Source organism: Mesocricetus auratus, unplaced genomic scaffold (assembly GCF_017639785.1).
Source record: "Mesocricetus auratus isolate SY011 unplaced genomic scaffold, BCM_Maur_2.0 Super-Scaffold_100003, whole genome shotgun sequence".
Taxonomy (NCBI): Eukaryota; Metazoa; Chordata; class Mammalia; order Rodentia; family Cricetidae; genus Mesocricetus; species Mesocricetus auratus.
This window is the reverse complement of record NW_024429188.1, coordinates 97,419,234-97,433,453: the sequence shown is the minus strand read 5'-3', so window position 1 is coordinate 97,433,453 and position 14,220 is coordinate 97,419,234. Positions and strand designations below refer to the sequence as shown.

The following is a 14,220-nucleotide window of genomic DNA, read 5'->3' as shown; positions in this document are numbered from 1 at the left end:
GACAGCTAACATCTGTCTGTAACTTCAGTTCCTTGAAATCTGATACCTTCTTCTGGCCTCCATGGGTGCCAGGCACACACCTGGTGCATAGACATATATAGAGGCAAAACAACCACACACCTGAAATAAAATAAAATAAATCTAAAAAGGAGTTCCTAACTGGGTATGTGGTGTCACAAGCCTTTAATCCCAGCACTTTGGAGACAGAGACAAGCAGATCTCTGTGAGTTCAAGGACAGCCTGTCTACAAAGAAAATTCTAGGACAGCAAGAGCTGTTACACCTTGTCTTATAAAAGCAAATAAAATAAATAAAAATAACAAAAAAGAGTTATTTTAATGTAGACAGACTTCTTTAAATATATACATATATGGAATGTTTCATGGATTTTTGTGATGTCCTTTCATAGGAACTGTGCTAATACTTTCTGTATCATGTCAGTTTTAGGATATGTGCTGCCAAAAGAAATATGCTACTTTTTTTCTCAGACTGGCTTCAAGCTCATGGCTATCCTTCTGCCTCTGCCTCCCAAGCCCATGCACATAAAACATAAAAATAAATCTAAAAAATTATTTAAATTTACCCTCCTATCCCAACTGAGTTCATTTAAATTAATCAATTAGGCTCAGTGACCACTGCAGAAGAAGGGACTGAAAGAATGTCACAGTAGCCTGGCAGTGGTGACACACACGTTTAGTTGAAGCACTCGGGAGGTAGAGGCCAGTGAATCTCTGTGAGTTCAAAGCCAGCTTGGTTTACAGAGCAAGTTCCAGGACAGCTAGAGCTGTTACACAGAGAAACCCTATCTTGAAAAACCAAGAAAAAAAAAAGAAAAGAAAAATAAATTCTACTTTGGGCTAGAGAGATGGTTCAGAGGTTAAGAGCACTGGCTGCTCTTCCAGGGGTCCTGAGTTCAATTCCCAGCAACCACATGGTGGCTCACAACTATCTGTAGTGAGATCTGGTGTCCTCTTCTGGCCTGCAGGCAAACGTGCAGGCAGAACACTATATACATAATAAATAAATAAATCCTTAAAAAATATTAAAAAAAGAGCACTGGCTGCTCGTCCAGAAGACCTGAGTTCTAGTCTCAGCACCCATATGGCAGCTCACAACTGTCTGAAGATCCAGATGCAGGGGCTCCAACACCCTCACATAGACACACATGTAGGCAAGACACCAATGTACATAAAATAAGTAAATAAAATTTAAAAATAATAAGAACTGTCAAGATGGTTCAGTGAATAGTCACTTGTCACAAAGGCCGTTGACCTGACTTCAATCAATATCCACACATGCACACGTACATGCACACGCACACACATGCACATGTACATGCACACGCACACACAGAGTAACATGTATGCCTGCATACACATATGCTTTCACACACCAAATCAATGTAATAAAATGCTTAAAATAAAAAATGTTCAAAGCAATGTGCTATCCTTAACATGCTATCAGTAATTTTGTATGTAGTCAATAAATGCTAAATTTAAAATAAAATACCAAAATGTTAACAGTAGTAAGCTTTATGTTGGTAGGATTAGATATGAGTTTTATGATTTTTTTTTGTTTTTTCAAGACAGGGTTTCTCTGTGTAGCTTTGGAGCCTGTCCTGGAACTGGCTCTGTAGACCAGGCTGGCCTTGAACTCACAGAGATCTGCCTGCTTCTGCTGGGACTAACCATTACCACCCAGCAAGTTTTATGATTTTTTTATAGTTCCCTGTATTTTGACAATTTCTACAATGAGCATGTGATGGTCATACATATGTACACATACATACACATAATTCATGTAGCCCGTGTTGGCCATAATTTTACTACATGGTAGAGGATGACTGAAATTCTTGTCTCCATCTCCAAGCCAGGATTACAATCATGCTCTACTACACCTGGATTATTCCATGCTGGGGATGGAACTCAGGGCTTCATGCATGCGAAGCAAGCATTCTACCAAGTGAGTCAAATCCTCAGTCCTTTCTAGAACCTTTTTTTAATGGAAGAAATTAGTATTTCATTTAGTTATGCTAGTTTACTTTTTCCCCAATTCTTTTCTTATGGGACCCTAGAGATTAAGACTGCTTTTTTAGGGCATTGTTGACATGAGGACTCTGGACCAGAGAGGGGAAATGAGTTCCCTAGTGGCCCAGGAGAAAAATAGTGCCAGAGTCAGAATGGAAGTTGGCCCCTGAGGGTGATTTCATGAACTGTTTACTGCCTCACACAACAAAGGATTCAAGTAAACACGGTTCCTGACACTTCATCACTTTGGGGATAGAACCCAGGGTCTCATCTGTGCCAGGCAGCACTCCACTACTGAGTCATGCCCTTAGCCCTCTGATTGCTGTCTTGAATAGTATGCCCCCAGGGCCTTGACAGGCAGCCTGACTTCTAATCCTAGTCTTTAACAACAGACAGAACTTTTACCTTCCTCTAAGCTGCAGTGAAGTCCTCAAGTCCATAGACAGACCCATCTCCAGAACCTGACCCAAGCATGACCCCTCATTTGTGGTGTGTAATAAGTCTTGTTTTCATATCCTTACTTGCATATTATAAATATTTATGGTTGGAAGGAAACAGGGATCTTGGTGTGATGATACTCACCTTTAATCCCAAAAAGTTTGAGACTCAAGTATTTCAAGTTCCAGGCCAACCTGGACAACATGGTGAATACTGGCTCAGCCAATATAAAATAAGATCATGACTCAAAAGAAAGTGTATAACGTAGTTAGGTAGGGAGCAAAGGAAACTGTGGAGTAGTTACATAGGGAGCAGAATATGGGTTGATCAGTAATTTCCCCTCTTTAAGGGTCAAAGATGAGGCTGGGCATGGTGGTGCATGCCTTTAATTCCAGCACTCTGTGAGTTTGAGGCCAGCCTTGTCTACAGAGCTAGTTCCAGGATAGCTAAGGCTGTTACACAGAGAAACCCTGTCTTGAAAAACCATAAATAAACAAACAAATAAATAAATGGTCAAAGATGGTACTTTTGTTTGTTTTTTGAAACAGGTCACGTGCTTCAAATTGGCAGGGAATTTGCTATGTAGATGAGGCTGGTCTTGAACTCCTGATCTTGCTGCCTCCATTTCCTGAATCCTGGGATTAGAGACATGTGGCACCATCTCTAACTCAGGGCCATATTTTGTTGGGGGGGAGGGTGGGGGCTCAGTCTATGGCCCAGGCTGGCCTAGACCCGCGATAGTCTCAAAACTGAAGCAAGTGTTCTGGAATTACAGGCACAAACTACCTCTCCTAGCAAAGGTATCTTTCTTTTCCTTTTCTTTTCCTGTTTTCTTCTCTCTCTCTCTCTCTCTCTCTCTCTCTCTCTCTCTCTCTCTCTCTCTCTCTCTCTCTCGCTCGCTCTCGCTCTCTCTCTCTCGCTCTCTCTCTCTCGCTCTCTCTCTCGCTCTCTCTCTCTGTCTCTTTGTTTTGTTTTTAGATACAGGGTTTCTCTGTGTAGCTCTGGCTGTCCTAAAACTCGCTCTGTAGACCAGGCTGCCCGATAACTCAGAGATCCCCCTGCCTCTGCCTCCAGAGTGCTAGGATTAAAGGTGTGTGCAACCACTGCCCAGCTATTCTGGCATTCTTTCAGTCTCTTCTTCTCCAGTGGTCTCTGAACCTTCAAAAGTGTGTATAGATGTCCCTTTTTTCTTTCTTTCTTTCTATCTTCCTTCCTTTCTTTCTTTTTTTTTGAGACAGGGTTTTTCTGTGGCTTTGGAGCCTGTCCTGGAAGTAGCTTTTGTAGACCAGGCTGGTCTTGAACTCCTCACAAAGATCCTCCTGCCTCTGCCTATCAGGTGCTGGGATTAAAGGCGTGTGCCACTGCTGCTGCCACTGCTGACATTGTGGCCACCACCACCACTTGCAATGTCCCACTTTTTTCAAAGGTGGTATTCTCATTCTCTCTCTCTCTCTCTCTCTCTCTCTCTCTCTCTCTCTCTCTCTCTCTCTCTCTCTCTCTCTCTCTCGGGTGTTTTTAAACACAGGGTTTCTCTGTGTAGCTTTGGATCCTGTCCTGGAACTTGCTGTGTAGACCAGAACTCATAGAGATCCGCCTTCCTTTGCCTCCCCAGTGCTAAGATTAAAGGTGTGCGCTATCACTGCCTGACTTGGTCTAGACCTTTTTTAAACACACTTATTTACTTATCTGTGTTTGTTTGTGTAAGCACTCATGCCACCACATATGTGTGGAGGTTAGAGGGAGCAAGAGGATCATAGGCAAGTGAAGGGGACTTGATGAAGTCTTTCCTTTCAAATTCAAGGAACTCGTGTGGGCAAGAAAACATCTTCCAAGAAGCAACTAGAGAAGGTTTGGGGGAACCAGCGCAAGCAGAGAACCAAGACAAAAATGGAGATTTGGGTTAAAAGAAACATCAGAGTTGCCTGTAGTGGTGAAATACCCGTAAGATCAGCACTCTGACGGTTGAGGCAGGAAGGACTAGGGCTTGCACCAGGTGGGGACACAGCAAAACCAGACCAGATCAAATCAGTTGACAGGTGATCAGAGCCTGGGAAGGATCTGGGAGGAGGAGAAACTGGAACATTGACTTGGAGAGATTCTGTAGCGAGAGTGGTGGTGGAGTGTATTGGAACATCAGGAATCCACGTGTGTGTGGGGCCTGGCTTGGAGATTTGGAGATGTTGGCACAAAAACAAACAAATACACAGATAAGACAATTGAAGTTGCAAAGAACACAACAGACAGCAAAAAGCCAGTTAGACTGAAAAGGAGGGTACAAGTTCCAAGGTCACTGTAGAGTTATAAAATACGCTCTACAGTTGGGAGTGTGAGAAAAAAAATTCTGTAGTTTTTTTGAGACAGGGTTTCTCTGTGTAGCAGCCCTGGCTGTCCTGGAACTCAATCTGTAGACCCGGGTGGCCTTGAACTCACAGAGATCTGCCTGCCTCTACCTCCCTTGTGTTGGGATTAAAGGCGTGTGCTGCCCCACCCAGCTTTCTTCTTTCTGTATCCCTTTTGAGAAGTATGTGGCTGTGCTCAGCCACACTCTACTCCTCACCAGGTTGAGCTGATTTAGCAGTAATTTCATAAAGAAAAAAATCAGTGTATTTTATAATTACATTGCAAACATGCAAGTCACTGAGTGCATGTGCATACCGAACTTCCAAGGGCATGCACAAAGATTGTCTTGCATGCTGTGAATGGAAGCAGAGGTGATAGGCTCAAATCTGGGTACCTTTGGAAGCTGCAGGATAGGGAGAAGGTCATTGGACTTGGATTTGAATCCCAGATCTTCTGTTGCCTTATCTGGGCAATTCAAGGTATATCCCTTCACTTTTCTGTATCCCTTTTCTCATTTGTAAAATGAGCACAATAAGCCGGGCATTGGTGGCGAGCTCCTTTAATCCCAGCACTCAGGAGGCAGAGGCAGGTGGATCTCTATGAGTTTGAGACCAGCCTGGTCTATAGCGAAAGTGCCAGGACAGTCTCCAAAATAATACAGAGAAACCCTGTCTTGAAAAACCAAAAAAAAAAAAAAAAGAGCACAATAACAGTATCTATTTGCTGGGTGGTGGTGGCACACATTTTTAATCCCAGTGATCAGGAGGCAGAGACAGGCAGATCTCTGAGCTGGAGGCCAGCCTGATCTACAGAGCAAGCTCCAGGAGCTCCAGAGCTGCAACACAGAAACCTTGCCTTGAATGTGAAGTGAGGTAACCTGTGAGGCACCTGAAGCGTTGAAGCACGTAAGCATTGATAACCCTTGATTTTTTTTTTAGGTGATGGGTCTGGAACTTGCTACGTAGACCAGGTTGACCCTGAATTTACAGACATCTGCTTGTCTCTGCTTCTTGAACACTGAGATTAAAGGCATGTACCACCTTGCCTGGCACCACATGACCAACTTTTTCTTAGTTCCTGGTGCCATCATCCCATGTCACCCCTAGGATCCTGTCCTGTGAACCCAAACACTCTCCAGTTCCCACCAAGTCGTGGCTTCATCTTCCTTTTTTATTTTATTTTTTTGAGACAGGGTTTCTTTGTGTAACATCCCTGGCTGTCTCAGAACTCACTACATGTAGAGCAGCCTGGCCTAGAACTCACAGAGATCTGCCTGCCTTTGCCTCCCAAGTGCTAGGACTAAAGACGTGTCCTCTGAAATGCTTCTTGTTCTCAAGAAGTTTACATGTATCTAACAGGGAAAAGATTATGCCAGGTAGTTGGCAAGGAGGCCCTCCAAGGAGGATACCACGTGATGAACTACTAGGGAGTGGAAAGATGAACTCACCTGGTGGACTGTGGGCAGCTTTGTGCAGCGTAATCAGCTTAGCTGGTCCTTTAAGGGAGCTAATTTGATTTGCAGAGAACAAGGTGGAGGGGCTAATTTGGGTGGGCCAAATAGGTAATGCAGTTGCCAACAGTTGAGACTCTGGAACAGAAGTTGGGTTTGGAGAAGTTCAAGTGAATTGTTGAAGGAAGAGAAACCCTTAATCCCCTAGGAGAGCTAACTTGGGGAATCCACTGTCTTTTGCTTAGTATTCAAAGAGCCAGGACTCTAGCATGCATGCCTGTAGTTTTATCACTGGGAAGCCTGAGGTGGGGGGATTTCAGAGACTTTGAGACCAACCTGGACTACAGAGTGAGACATCTGAAAAAAAGCAAAAGCATGGAGCCTCGAGGGAGCCTCATTCAAGGCTTAGTTGTAATTGAGGCTGAAGGAGAAGGGAGTGTGAGAACTAATCCCATTGCAATGTGGGGGTCCTCCAGTTGTAGAACTGGGGAGAAGAATGTCTATGGGTGTCAACGAGAGTCTGTTTACTCAGGACTCTAAATTCAAGGCAGAATTCACAAAGAAGCAACCAAAGAATCTGAAGCCGGGGTGTTTACTCAGATGACAGAGTACTTACCGATCCTGTAGGAAGCCCTGGGTTCTTTCTTGGCTCTAGCTCTTCACCAGGTATGGTAGCATACAAGCTTTAATCCCAGCACTGGAGAGGTGGAAGTAGAAGGATCAAATGGCAAGCTTTTCCTCCGCTATGTATTGAATTCAAGGCCATCCTGGGCGACTTGAGACCTTGTTGCAAAAACAGGGCCTAGAGAGATAGCTTAGTGATTATGAGCACTTGCTGCCCTTCCAGAGGACCTGGGTTTCATCCCCGAGGTACCACATGGAGGCTCACAGCCATCTGCTGAGCGAATGTTTGTGTGAAGGTGTCAGATCCCCCTGAAACTGGAGTTACAGGTGATTATGCCTCATAGGCGATGGGTATTGAACCTGGTTCCTCTGGAAGAGTAGCCAGTGCTCTTATATGCTGAGCCAATTCTCCAGCCCTGTTGTGATTGTTAGTTTGAGACATGGTCTCATTCTGGCCCAAGCAGGTTCCAAAATGATCCTCCTCCCTTAGCCTCCCAAGTGCTGGGATTCTAGGCTTGAACCACTAGACAGGATTTTTTTTTTTTTTTACAAAAAAAATAGCACTTGGGAGGCAGAGGCAGGCGGATCTCTGTGAGTTCGAGGCCAGCCTGGTCTACCGAGCGAGTTCCAGAACAGTCTCCAAAACAATACAGAGAAACCCTGTCTCGAAAAACCAAAAAAAAAAAAATAGTTACTAGTAGTTGCTAGCATACAACTATAAGACCCAGGAAGGGAAAGCAGGTTAAGTCACAACCAGCTTAATTTCTTAATCGCACAGAGGGAATCCCCAAATCTCCTAGAATAGAAAAAGAAGAGAAAAAACAAGTGAATGTCCATGCAAGCACACAGGACCACTGGCTCGCTGGATGAAGGTGCTTGCCACCAAACCTGATGACCTCAGAACTCTCAAGTTGTTTTCTGACCTCCACTACATATGCACAGGTGGTGGTGGCCCATACATTTAATCCCAACTCTTAGCAGGCAGAGGCAGGTGAATCTCTGTGAGTTTGAGGCTAGTGTGGTCTACAGAGTGAGTTCCAGGACAGTCAATGCTGTTAACATGCAGGGTTAGATAATTAAGAAAGCAACTTTATGCGGCTGAGAAGGGTCTTCTTGGCAGGTGAGTAGGAAGACAGTGGACTTCAAAGGAAACCGGTGCTGATGAGACAGCCCTGTGGGTAAAGTACTTGCTTCCAAGTCCTATGAGCTGACTTTAGTCCCCAGGACCCACATAGTGGAAGAAAAAAACCAACTACTGCAAGCTGGCTTCTCCACAGGTGCTCCATAACACATGTGGCCCCTGCGCACCCAAGTAAACAAATGCAGGGCCAGGTTTGGTGCCATTCACCTTTTATTCCAGAACTTTGGAGGCAGAGGAGTCTTTTGAGGCTAGTCTGGTCTGCACAGTGAGTTCCAGGCCAGTCAGGGATACATAGTGAGATGATGTCTTTTTTTCCTAAGTAGTATTTTTAAAAAGAGAAATGGGTGGGCTAAGACAGCAAACATCAGCAACTTCTTTGCTCTATGTTCTGGAAGGTCTTGTGCACCTGTCTCTGCCTTTTCCTCCTGTACTCTGGCTCCTGTCAATACAGTCAGTACCACCTGCCTCCACATACCATGAGAAAACGGTAACCAAGAACAGTCCGTAGCACTATGAGGATGGGCCTGTCTGGCTAGAGAACGAGGCTAAGGGTACCACTAAGACGGTCTTCATCTGGAGGGGCAGCTCACCCCAGGTTTCTTTGCCAGGTGCTAAGAGAGGGGACCCCAGAATTCAGCAACCTTGGAACAGGATAATGGGTCCTCAAGAGCTAGGGTGAATTCTGGCTTAAAGGAATGATCTTCCTAGGAAGTTACGACGAGGTGTGATAGTGTGATGGAATAAATACCGATGAATTGCAGAGGCAGGTGGATCTCTGTGAGTTTGAAGCCAGCCTGGTCTACAGAGCGAGTTCCAGGACAGCCTCCAAAACAATACAGAGAAACCCTGTCTCGAAAAAAAAAAACAAAAAAACCCAAAAAAATTTGTAAAGAGTTCAAGGCCATCCTCAGCTATATAGCAAGTTTGAGGACACTCTGACTACACAAGATACTAGCTAAAAAATAAAAAATCAAACTCCCAACCAAACAATGCAAACATGTTAGAATTGACCAAAAGCATGCCTTTGCCAGCTATATGGTGAGGTATGGGAGCTGGAGACGAGAGACATGCATACCTACAGACAAAAACTCAATCTTTTTTCATTTTTCAAGTGTTCACTGTTTGCAAGTTACCTCGTGTTATCAGGTGCAGCCACCAAAGCATGGAATAGTGATGATATGGCAGGCCCAGTATCAACAGCTTCACTGGTGTCATCTCAGTTCAGCCTCTAACAATCCTGGAATATGGGTACCATTATTATGCCCATTCTACAGAATGGGGAACAGAGGCTCAGGGGAAATGAAACAACCCATGGAAGAAAGTGCTATGAACTGTTTGAGGGCAGGATTCAAACGCAGGTCTTCTTGGCTCTAACCCCACATGCTAAGGGCTTGAGCTGTCCACTACACAGCCTCCAGCATGCTTTGTTCCTCACTACTCTATGGCTTCTCCCAATTAGTAGATTAGTCATGTGTTGACACTTCTAGTCTCAGTCTAATGGCTTGTTTATTTAACTGATGGATGCTGCTCCCCATTTGAGGCCATTAGCATTTAAACAAAACAAAACAAAACTGTTGAGCCTGGCAAAGTGACACTGTGTTTACTGTTTTTTTTCCCCAGTGTTAATTGTGAACATTTTCCAAATATGTATTTTGATGTGCTAACAGTCCCTAAAGAGAACTGGAGAACAGTTCAGTAATCTCCTGCAGCTCCAGTCCAGTCCCATGTCCCTTAATCTCTGGTGAGGGGGACAAATCTTGGCTAGCATGGGGAAAGGGGATGGTGACAACCTCAAGTTGATGAATAGTCAGGGGGCAGAGGAACTGGGCTGGGCCCTGGGGATAGCCTTGTAATATCCCCTCTCCAGCTTGAAGAGGGGATTTGGTATTTCTTTCCTGGACAATAAGAACATCTGTGCCAAGGCAGAGGAGGAGGCCGGGCGATCCGAGGCATCTCTGCCGGAGTCTCTTGACACTGTCTGATTGTTACTCTTTCAGTTTCTGCTTGCATCACTGACCGTGTCCATTTAGAGCAGGCTGGCTTAGGCGAAGACAGTGTAGGGCTGAGGAAGGACAGAGAACACAGACCAACTGGGGGTGGGGTTATGAGTTGGGCAGGGACTTTTACTAACCCTAAAGTAGCCAGGTTACAAATGAGCTGCAAAGCACGGGGTGAATATATCCATAAATGGGAGGAAGCAGTCTTTTCACTGCCCCCCAAGTCCCTCTCCCCCAGCAATTAGCATTGATAGATTCCAGTCTGTTTCAGTCTTCTTTTTCTGACAGATTGAGGTTCAACTCGACCTTGGGACAAGCAGATGGAGAGCTACAGGTTTGTTCCTTATATGGGACAGTTTGTTTCACAGTCAGACAACGCTGGCTACTTTTTTTCAGTTTCGGTTGTAAACTTGGAACTGATGATTTTGTCTCCTTGCAAAACCCGCTCCCAGCAGAGGACATCCCTAACACCCATTGTGTTCAGTTGCTGACTGGAGCTATCCCTGGCATCACCAGCTCTGCTTTGCATTGCAGATGAGCTAAAGTAGCTTCCTTAGTTTCTCCTTCATTCAGGTGCACCCACAGTTCTGGGGACCCAGAGGTAGGCATTTGCCTCCTGCATAATTACTTTCATCAGTTTCCAAAAACGTTGGTTGCTCTTTCAAAAACCGTTCGGGCACCATGCTGTGCCTGGCACAAGCTAGTAATTCCGATCTGGTCCTGGCCCTCGCCAGTGTACAACCTTAAGTCACAAAAGGCGGGCAGTTAACAAACACATCCAGTTATCTGCCAATCACAAGAGATCCATTGAGTGAGCTAGGGTAAGGAACAGGGACCTCCTTCAAAGAGCTTCCAGTCTGGCAAGTAAATAAGGTCTTGGCAGCAGAGGTTTGGGCGAGAGATACCGTCAACGTGGGCATTACGGAACAGACATGTTTTTAAGTAGTTATTGGCCTGTGGCTGGGTTTTCTACTTAGGACACATCCCTCACCTGAGATGAAAGGGTTTAGTTCCATGCCCTCCACTTGCAGATGGTTGATACGCAGCGGCACGGTGTCTCTGATGGGCCAGAAACCGGGGCAGAGAGGTGTCCCCTTCCTCAAGCACTAGGCTGGGATGTGAATTCCCCCTGTCTCCCTGGGTGGTCAGGACATAACACTGGCTCTCAATGACTGGGACAAGATTGTCCCTGACTAAGGCCCCTAATGTTGGAGGGGGGGAGTTGGGGACCGTGTCCCAACATCGACCCGCTGAGAGCGAGTCCTCAGGTGGGAGCAGTATACTGAAGGGAGAGGTTTGGGGTGAAAGCGGGGAGGAGGCTCTGGGTAAAGACATCCCTGGCATTCTGGTAGCAGCGTCTCCCCTGGACACGCTGGGCAGACCAGAGGAGCGGCGCTCAGCCGGTCCCTATACACTTCCGACGGGCTCCAGGTCCCGGGCGGGTTCCGAGGACCGGACTGTGTAGAGGCAGCCCGGGCCCGCCCAGTTTGGGTTCCCGCTCTTGGTCTGTGGGTCCGCTGGTGAGGTGCCCGCACCCGGCCTCAAAGAGAGAGGCTTCCCCGGTGGTGGTTTGCATGGTGCCCCGGGCCGGATGGCTTTGGGGCCTGGGCGAGGTATCGAGGCAGGGCGGAGGGAGGAGTGAGTGTGTGGGGAGAGCTCGCAGGAGCGCGAGCCGCTGGCCGGGAAGGGTGGGTCTGGGCTTGCGGTGGCTGTGGCGGGAGGAGCGAACCAGGGAACTAGGGAGGTGGGCCGGAGCCACCGGGAGCACGGGGAGGGGGGAAACGGGGGGGAGGCGGAGCGCTGAGGGCGGGGATGGGGCCGCGGGAGGGAGGGGGCCGGCGGGGCGCGGCCAGGGGGCGGGGCGCTGGGACCGGGGTAGATAAGAGTGTGCTCGCGGGGAGCGAGGGCGGGCGGGAGGGAGGGGCGGGGGACTAAGAGACCAAAGAGGAGACAAAAGGACCGGGTGTGTGGGAGGGGCATAGACAAGCCGGGCTAGGGGAGGGGTGCCGGGGGACGCCTCGCAGGGAGGGGTGTGAGTATGTGTGGGGGTGGCGTGGGAGGGACTTAGAGTGGGACGTGAAGGGACAACATAAGAGAGCGCGGGGGTACAGAGGAGAGGGGGGGCAGGAGTGCTCCACCACGCTGGCCACGAAGGGGAGGGGATGCCGCGAAGTGGAGGCCGCTGGGAGGAACGGCCACACACAGGGAGGGAGGTCCCGGGATGGATGGACAGTCCGCTAGAAAGAGGGACTGGGAGGGGAAGGGTGTACAGACTCGGGGAGAAAGGAGCCTTTCGCGAACCGAGAACCCGAGGGTGGAGGCGGATGGGCGTGTGTGGAGCGCAGAGGGCTAGGGTTGAACGCTGCCCTTTGGGATGGCCAAAAGACCACTGGGGGCTGCAACGGACGGGACGGGACTACCAAGACCAGTGCGAAAACTGCTCAGGGGAAAGTGGAACCTAGGAGAGCTGCTGTACGGTGGCGGGGGTGGCTTCGGGCTGGGCAGGAAGGCGCCACCACCGCCTTCTGCCCGTCCCCAGTGTGCCCCGCCCCGTCCGGGGGCCCTAAGGGCAGCGGCCTGACCGTGGGGGAGCCGAGCCAGGGCGGTACCATTTGGAACGGAGGGGGGGGGTATGGGGGGGAAGGGAGGAGCCAGGGGTCAGAACCCTGTTGGGGGCGGGAGGGGGCGCCACACCCTGGGAAAAAGGCTTGGGCACATCCAGAGCCGACCAATCAGCAAGCAAAGCCTGGGTGGCGTCAAGGGGCAGCTTCGGCCAATGGGAAGGAAGAACACTTCGGAGGTTCGGAGGAAGAAAAGGAAAAAAAAAGCCCCACGAAACAACAATCGAATCCGTTTGGGGGCTTGGAAGACGGGGAGTGGGCGTCGTTTATGTCATGTTCCCGTGTCTGCCCTGTCCTTTGAAGGATGGGCGGCTCGCATCACTCTTCTGCTGTGCAGCGCAAAGGGCGCTCTGGAGGGTCCCAAGAAAGTAGATCGGGAATTGGTCACTTTTTGCTGGCGCTTCGATTTGGGGAGTGGGTTGCACAGAGGTGGCAGCTTCGTGTTTAAAAGTGAAAGGATGTTGAGGTATCTTAAATGGAGGCAGGAGGAGGTAGAGGTTCCTCATTCCCCTCCACTGGCTACTGATTTAAGTGTCAACTAGCAGAGCCAATTATGGGCAATCTCAAGCCAGTGCATAACTTAAAAAATGCCCTTCGGGCACAGAACACTACTCATTGTATTCATTTCCCTTGACAGCCAGTCCCAGGTACTTCCTGAGAATTGCTGGTAAGAACCCACACAGTTACTGCTCTGAAGTTCAGAAAAGAAAACAAAAACAAAAAAATACTATGGCTTTTGGCTTCCAAGTTAGCCAAAGGTCCTAATTCGTATTAATTCACCGTGACCGTGTAACCCAGGACTTACCAATCTACACTGAGATCTTTTTTTTGCCTGTTAAAACCAAGGTATTGCTCCCCCCATTTTTGAGGTCTAAACATTTCAGAACTGATTTGGAGCATGCTTGACAAAGAGGTCCAGATGGAGAGGAGGGGTTGTAAAACCCAAAAGACACAATAGCAATACGTCCAGTGATTATAAATGTCCAAAGTTGTAACTGTACGTAACAGACGGGTTCACAACTACCAGCATATTCTCATGTTTCTATCCCGTGACACAAACTTCGCATAAGGTTATGAGGGGTTAGCCTTCATGGGAGGACATGAAGTGCAGTGTGGTCTCCCCAGGGCCTTAGGCATGCCGAGCACTTGGTGTACCGCTACACCGCCAGCCTTCAGGGTACTGTGATACAAAAGGAGGCAGAAATCCATATGGCTAAATATTGCTTGAATCAATGGTGACGAAGTGGCTAGGGGAGTTAGCAAGGAAACAGGTTCACTTCTGAATACCCATGTGTACCTGTAAAGTGAGGATGAAGCTTAACTGTCTTGTTATGCATAACACTTTTAGGGGTTGATGGGGGGGGAGATAAAACTGGAGTCTTCTAGATATGTAGGTTGGTACACTCCTGTTGTGTGACAAAACTTCTTGGGGCGACACAGCACACATATCTACTCACTCCAGACAGACTTAAGTAGGAGTACTACCAAAGTCCAACTTGGGGTTACTTATAGAAACATGGGGGGGTTACTTCCAGGAGGGAAATGACTCAAAGACAGCTGCATCACCAAAGTCCATACTGGCA

The 14,220-nt window shown here is 47.8% G+C and overlaps 1 non-coding gene across 1 annotated transcript; it reads right to left on the bottom strand.

Annotated features, from left to right (window-relative positions):
- Positions 1–363: 363 nt before the first annotated feature.
- On the bottom strand, positions 364–467 carry LOC121140089. Its single transcript, XR_005876923.1, has one exon. It is a non-coding gene; the product is annotated as a U6 spliceosomal RNA (small nuclear RNA).
- Between the last annotated feature and the right edge of the window lie 13,753 nt (positions 468–14,220).